The sequence below is a fragment of the Arachis stenosperma genome, chromosome 6 (assembly GCF_014773155.1).
Source record: "Arachis stenosperma cultivar V10309 chromosome 6, arast.V10309.gnm1.PFL2, whole genome shotgun sequence".
In the NCBI taxonomy this organism is placed as follows: domain Eukaryota; kingdom Viridiplantae; phylum Streptophyta; class Magnoliopsida; order Fabales; family Fabaceae; genus Arachis; species Arachis stenosperma.
The window spans coordinates 124,502,964-124,511,692 of NC_080382.1; positions in this window are offsets into that span (position 1 = coordinate 124,502,964).

Sequence of the window (8,729 nt, forward strand, 5' to 3'; positions counted from 1 at the left end):
TTTTGAATTTTTAATTATGAGAGAAAAAAACATAAAAATGACCCAAAACATGAAAATTTTGGATCAAAACACAAGATGCATGCAAGAACACTATGAATGTCAAGATGAACACCAAGAACACTTTGAAGATCATGATGAACATCAAGAACATAATTTTGAAAAAAATTTTGATGCAAAGAAAACATGCAAGACACCAAACTTAGAAATCTTTAATGCATGAACTCTAACAAACGAAAAATGCACATGAAAAACAACAAACAACACAAAACAAGAAAACATCAAGATCAAACAAGAAGACTTACCAAGAACAACTTGAAGATCATGAAGAACACTATGAATGCATGAAATTTTCGAAAAAAATAATGCATAAATTTTAAAAACATGCAATTGACACCAAATTTAAAAATTGACTCAAGACTAAAACAAGAAACACAAAATATTTTTGGTTTTTATGATTTTATGATTTTTTTGGATTTTTATTAATTTTTTTCGAAAATATTTTTGGAAAAACGAAAAAGAAAAGAAAATTTTGAAAAAAAGTTTTTGAAAAGAAAATTACCTAATCTGAGCAACAAGATGAATCGTCAGTTGTCCAAACTCGAACAATCCCCGGCAACGGCGCCAAAAACTTGGTGGACGAAATTGTGATCACATCAATGTAGTATTCTTTGTTGTTGTATGGAATCATTATTATGGCACCTATGTGTGGACACAACTCCGTTCAACTTAACCAGCAAGTGTACTGGGTCATCCAAGTAATACCTTACGTGAGTAAGGGTCGATCCCACAGAGATTGTTGGTATGAAGCAAGCTATGGTCACCATGTAAATCTCAGTTAGGCAGATTAAATGGTTATGGGTTTCGAAAATTAATAATAAATAGAAAATAAAAAGGGATAGAAATACTTATGTAAATCAATAGTGGGAATTTCAGATAGGTGTGTGGAGATGCTAGAATCCTTTTGAATCTCTACTTTCTTATTACTTTCATCCAATCCTTCTTACTCCTTTCCATGGCAAGCTGTATGTAGGGCATCACCATCATCAATGGCTACTTTTAATCCTCTCGGAAAAATGGTCCTATGCGCTGTCACTGCACGGCTAATCGTCTGGAGGCATCACCCTTGTTGATGGCTACATCCCATCCTCTCAGTGAAAATGGTCCAAATGCTCTGTCACAGCACGGCTAATCATCTGTCGGTTCTCAATCAGGTTGGAGTAGAATTCCTTGATTCTTTTGCGTTTGTCATCACGCCCAGCCTTCAGGAGTTTGAAGCTCGTCACAGTCATTCAATACCGGAATCCTACTCGGAATACCACAGACAAGGTTAGACTTTCCGGATTCCCGGGATCCTACTTGGAATACCACAGACAAGGTTAGACTTTCCGGATCCCCATGAATGCCGCCATCTATCTAGCTTATACCACGAAGATTCTGTTGGGGAATCTAAGAGATATGAGCCCGGCCTAAGGTAGAACGGAAGTGGTTGTCAGTCACGCGCGTTCATAGGTAAGAATGATGACGAGTGTCACGGATCATCACATTCATCAAAGTATTGTGCAACGTATATCTTGGAATAAGAATAAAAGAGAATTGAATAGAAAGTAATAGTAATTGTATTGAAACTTGAGGTACAGCAGAGCTCCACACCCTTAATCTATGGTGTGTAGAAACTCTACCGTTGAAAATACATAAGTGAAAGGTTCAGGCATGGCCGAATGGCCAGCCCCCTGAATGATCAAAAGACCAAATGATCAAAGACTAAACAGTCAAAAGATTAAACTGTCAAAAGATGTCTAATACAATAGTAAATTATCCTATTTATACTAGACTAGCTACTAGGGTTTACATGAGTAAGTAATTGATGCATAAATCCACTTCCGGGGCCCACTTGGTGTATGCTTGGGCTGAGCTTGATCTATCCACGAGCTGAGGCTTCTCTTGGAGTTGAACTCCAAGTTATAACGTGTTTTGGGCGTTCAACTCCGGATCATGACGTGTTTCTGGCGTTTAACTCCAGACAGCAGCATGTACTTGGCGTTCAACGCCAATTTACGTCGTCAATTCCCAAATAAAGTATGGACTATTATATATTGCTGGAAAGCTCTGGATGTCTACTTTCCAACGCCATTGAGAGCGCGCCATTTGGAGTTCTGTAGCTCCAGAAAATCCATTTTGAGTACAGGGAGGTCAGATTCCAACAGCATCAGCAGTCCTTTTGTTAGCCTTTTTCAGAGTTTTGCTCAAGTCCCTCAATTTTAGCCAGAAATTACCTGAAATTACAGAAAAACACACAAACTCATAGTAAAGTCCAGAAATGTGAATTTAACATAAAAACTAATGAAAACATCCCTAAAAGTAGCTTGAACTTACTAAAAACTACCTAAAAACAATGCCAAAAAGCGTATAAATTATCCGCTCATCAATAACTGATCCGAGCATAGCAATATATACATGTAAATAAAATAAGAAACCCCAAAAAAACCTAAAGGGACAGAAATACAGAAAACTTAATCTCCAAAATCTCCCTCTAAGAGGAGTCATCACAGTTTGTATTATTTAGTGGAGATAAAAGTATCTAAACAAAGCATATAAACCAAAATAGAGTCCCGAGAACCAAGGATCTTCGCTAATCCAGAAGTCTCCAGCATGCTTCAGCGAGAAGCCTCACGTCCTGCATTTGAAAATCACAAAACCCGCACTGGTGAGAACCGGAGGTTCTCGGGATGGTAACAGTGCCCACATATCTAACATGTAATGTCCTGGAAAAGCCAAAGGCAACCCTAGAACTTCCAACAGATAATTCAAAGCTTATAATCAGGCTAAACCATAATTGGCAACTGACTAAAGATATTCAATCTAGCTAATACTTTCCTTTCTAAATTCTTCAGACCTCCCAACCACCAGCAGGAGTATAATATGGCAAACACAGTTATATCAGACAAGAGATATACAAATAGGAGCAGATAAGGCATCTAGACAATTAGCAAGTAATATGCAGTCAATTAGACAATCTCAAACAACTCACATAATATGCATATGATGTATGCCTGTCCTAATGGATGATGATATCATCTGTCGGTTATATAGCCAACCCGACAAGTCCTGGTAGCTAACGATTGGACTGTCCCTCTGTCGTGCATCCCCAACTCGAGTTATTCTCGATCATCATCATGATCATACTCATAATCCATATCCAACACCCTCACTGGTGTATATTCTTGGTGACGAGCTCATCCAGAACTTTCACAGTGTCCGGCCAAACTTACGACATAGGGTCAGCAGAATATCGAGTCTCTACCTGGAGCACGTGGTGGCTAGCCACTGCTTTCACCCAGGGAAACTCGTATCTCAGATAGCGGAAGTGCAACATTCACATCTCATTCAATAAGCATATATGCAATTATACTCAGTCATAATCAATAATGACTCCACCATAACTCGGTAATAACTCAGCCATCTGGCTCATAGTTCAATCCAGAACCAGCCAATTTATCAACAAATATAGCCTTTCGGCTCATGGCACATAAAGCACTTCCACTGCCATCTTCCGTATCTCATATAATCATCTTTGATCATCATTAATCGTACATTTTCCCTTTTCTTCATTCACAAGTTATCATATTCCCTAGCTCATTTCTCATTGTTAGGCATATCATAATGATTTAAGACATAAGGGGTGAGATCGGAGGCTTAGAAGTATGAAATTTGGCTTTTAACACTCAAAAATCAACTTTGGGATGAAATTAGGGTCACACGTACGTGTCGTCCACGCGCACGCGCGGATGGAAAAACAGCCAAGCGACGCCTACGCGTCAGCCACGCGTATGCTTGGGTGCGTTTGTTCCCCACACACAAAACTGGCATAGTTCTCGTACAACTCTCGGACAATTGGCTGGGCATTTGATGCAGCGCATCGACGCGCACGCGTGGATGGTGCATTTTTGAAAAATGACGCGTACGCGTCAGTCACGCCTACACGTGGGGGCGCTTTCTGCTTAAAATTTTTCTAAGTTAAAAGCTGCAGAATTCACATATTCAACCCTCAATCTTCCGACGGACATAACTTCTTAATTTCAAATTATTTTTCGCCCGTTCTTTGAACGGCATGAACATCCCGGATCCAATTTCATTTCTAAATAAGTTTGGAACAAAATGGGGATCCGGAGCCCAAGTTATGCTCCATCAAAGTATGCCCAAAAATCATATTTCCATACAAAACCACAAAGTGCCATTTTCAAAACAACCAATTTCAACCCTTTTCAAGATCAACTAAAACATATCAATTTCATCCCTTTTTTAAAATCAACCCAAAACATGCCAAAATCAACCTCAAGCCTCCTCAACTCATACATTAACATTTTTATCAATTTCACAACCACCATACCCAACCATTTTAACGCATCACAATCAAATGGCTAACCTTCGAACACATTAACATGTCATACATCCTTCCTCATCCCAATTTCCAATGATACCATTTCCAATCAACCATCATTATACATAATCAATATCATACTCACCATCAACATGGTTTCACCCATACTTCAACCTCAATCATTCATCAAGCATATATCACAACATACATTTTTCTCATATATCACACCATCAAGGCATCAATATTTATAATCACATATATGACCACATCATATATCTCAACTATTCAACAATATCAACAATTCAATGCCTATCTTAGGGTCTCTAGCCTAAGTTTTCACACTGCATTACATTTTAGATACAGAAAACCGAGACCATACCTTAGCCGATTTCCCACGCTCAACTAGAGCACTTTCAAACCAGTTTTCCACAAGCTCTCAAGGTCACAATACCTCCAAGAACAGATTTTTGCACACCAAAGCCCTTTCCCAAACTTTCCAAAATCTCAATCAAGCTTAAATATTCACATACACACTACCTAAGCCACAATTATCATACCCAAACACAATATCTCAATACCCAAGCATCATAAAACAACAAATTACACTATGATTGAGAATCTTATCACACCCAAGGTTCAAGGAGACAAGATTAATTTTTTCCTTCAAGAGAGTTAGGTCCTATAACATCAAAGAGCCCAAAATCTCAACACATTTCTCCATGAAACTCAAAATTTAGGGATGAAAAACTGAAATGATTTCGTGGCTTATTTCAAGAATAAAGTAGTGGGTTTTGTAGAGCTCTCCACTGTGAACGCGTGGCCGCAAACAGTGCGGCAATCAGAGCTCTAGATTAAAAGTTATGGTGGTTTGAAGATCAAATTAGAGAAAGAACTTGAGAGAGTGTTCTTCCCCCCCATACTTATTTTCAGCGTGTTTAATGTGTTGTGAGGAGAGAGAGTATTGAAAATTAGAGTTTTGGTTTAGTTAGATTGGGCCAAGGGCCCAATATGGGTCCGGTTGGTCCGATTTGGCCCGTTCGGTCCAATCTTGGTCCGATTTCTACAAAATTGGTATTGAAATTTTTGTCTCAATCTTCTCTATCATATTAAGCCATAAAAATCATATTTTTGGATTTCTAGAATAAATTCTCATTTATGGGTTAATTAGCCATTAATTAACTAGATTTTACATCCTTCAACAGTCATCTCCAGCACAGATTTTGTCAAAGACACAAAAGTAAAACCTTTGAAGCTATCAACAATTTTCTTTTGCTCCTTATTCAGTTTCTTAGACACAACTTTTTCAGAAAAATTAGCCCCTACAATAGCACCAGCATCGAAATAGTTTAATATAAAGAAATTAATATAAAAATAATAGCAAAACTTTATTGATAGAATATAGTAGAAAAGCTTTTTTTACCACTTAAATTTAGACCCAGTGCATCTCTTATCTTGATAGGGGTTATGTAGATTTTCTCATAGCGTGTCTCCAAGAATCCTTTATAGAGTTCGTAGGAAAGTATAAATTCCGTGCGAGACATTCAATGATGGGATATGTCTCAGTACATTAAATCCCATTTCCTCGACGATAGCTTTCTGTGGATTACTCATGTTGGCGAATACGTCAAATATCGTTCTCGTTGAGCATCTTAAATCGTGAGTTTTCTATAAGGATTTGAAAAATTATGTCATATGATATATTTATAATACAAAAATAGAGTTAATTTAATGTGTATATGTTTACATCGTAAAGTGTCTTTTCCTTTTTTTGAGATGGTCTTCTTTGTCATTTTAGCTGTAAGGAATAAAAAATTTAGTCAATACTTAGCAGCAGCATCAAGTAAACCTCAATTAATTCACAAATGAATCAAAATTAGGTCAGATTTGAACAAACAGTCAAAAAGACTTGATCAATAAAAACACATCGAATTTATTTCTGAATCCAAATAACCTCAAATAAACTAAGAAACAAACTTAAATTATTTAATGATAGGACCAGAAAAAATCAAAACTAATAAAAATGTTAACAAAATGTTACGGTAAAAAAATTATGTCCTTAACATTCACTAAAAAAAGGAGAAAAAAAGTAGTTACCAAGTACTAAACATATCACTTGACAAAAATTGTTCATTGTACACAGATCATGCTTCTCTACCATTATGTGAAACATAACAAGGCTATAGTGAAAGATAAAGTTCACTATCCCATCACAAAAAGGTATAGTACTTAATTGACTATGAATATTAAAATAATCCCAAAGTTTTCACTAAAATATACTTACATAATTAGCAACTATTAGTAAATCCGATTGAAGATATCCAAGCAGCATTTTTTGATATGAAAATACTGAAATTATTAGAGTAAAGAACTACTTCATATAGCTAACAACACAGTCTTCATGAACGAAGAACCTTACAAAAAAAAATGAAAACCCTAGCAAAAAACATGACACATGATATCATTTTCCTTAAAATGAACCGAAATTATTTATCAAAACTAATAAAAATATTAACAAAATATTACCGTGAAAAAAAAACTTTATATCCTAACATTTATTAAAAAAGAGAACAAAAATAGTTGTCAAATATTAAATATATCCCTTGACAAAATACGATTAGAGTAATGACTAATGAGTGATAAAAAAATTACAACCAACATATATACCATAAGAAAAATTGTATTTTATTATAAATTATTCAAGTGTATACAACTGATAAATATTAGAGTTATAACTAACTAAACAAGCACACATGAACAAATTCAGTAAATTCAAGCGAAATGAAACCAAATAAAACTCCATTAAACTAAGAAATGAACTAAAATTACTTAATAAATCAAAATTACTTAATGAAACGAAACCACATAAACCTCAATTAAAATGCAGCAAAACTACTACAGTTTCATTCGATGCCATAGTTACAGAGAAAAACAAGAAAAAATTAAATCAGGGAAACTCGATCTACTAAATGAACAAACTCAATCCACTAAACCCTAAACCAAACTAATAGAAATGCGAAAAATGTGAAGGAGAAAACTAAACTTAATAACAAGTAGTTTTGTCAGTGTCTTGAGGAATCTTTGTTGTTCTTTTCTGTGTTTTTTTGTTGATGATCTCAAACGCAGCACCAGCTTTTTCTGTAGTTTTCGCAGAGAATTCAAAAGATTTTTGAGAGATTTTGAGAGAGATTTCAAATTTCTTGTTGCAATTTTGAGTAGGAGATATGAATAGTTTTTCATATTAGAGCGAGGTAATGTTTTTTTGGAGTTTCGGGCACGTGTTACACGCTCTTTTAATAAAAGTGATTTTTTGTTGGTGTTGCGCCTACTTGGTTGGATTTGGATGGCGATAAGGTTTGAATATGTAGCAAATCTGAATGATTTTTCAAACACTTATTTTGTCTCTCTTTAAATTGTGTAGAAATCATGGTTCTGAAAATCGAACCGGACCGGCCGATTCAACCGGATTAACTGGGAACCGATCACCTAGCCGGTCCGGGTAAGGTCAGAAACCGTTTGGCAAAAAATCGGTGAAAAAATCGGTTGAACCAGCGATTAACCGGTGAAACGAGAATCGTCCGCGGTTTTTGGTTAAGAAAGAAAAAGTGCTAAACGGCGTCGTTTTTCCTTTTAAAAAAAAAAAAGAAAGGCTAAACACCTAATTGCCTGAACGAAGCCCTAATCCTTTCAACAGAAATCACCCACAACTCCGCCAAAAGAGGGATCTGGGATCAGCAGTTCAGCACCACCATTGCCACCGCATCCCGCAGCAACAACAGCGACGACGTTGAAAGCCGCAACCACCACCGAGTCCTGTTTCGTCGCCGAGCTCGCCTCCTCTTTCCTCGCCGTTACTCACTGCCGGTAAGACTCTGTTATTGTTCGGTTATTCACTTAGTCCTCCTCGCTGTCTTCTGATTTTCTGTGCTTGATTATATGATTTATTTGTTTGCGATTTTGATTTATTTGTTATCTGTTCATGATTTTGTTTCCCATGGCAGAAAGAGTAGAGGGATTCAACTTCGAGCAAAGGCATGGGAAAAAGAGGGTAAGGGTAGCTCGCGTGTGGAAGACGAAGGAAGGAAAACACTACGTTGTGGAGTGGCGAGTGGCGAGTCAGCATCAGCCTCTTCTCTGATTGTGTTAACTCTTATCTCCGTGATGATAACTCCGATATCTTTGCCACTGACACCATGAAGAACACTGTAACCTTCTTCTTCCTCTCTTCTTCTGTGTTAGTAATTTTCTGCGTGATTTGTACCACTATCCAAAGTTAACATTTTAAGCTCTGATATCTATCTATTTGTATGCAGGGGTGGCAAACGGGTCTAAACCCGCGGGGCCGGCCTGCGTA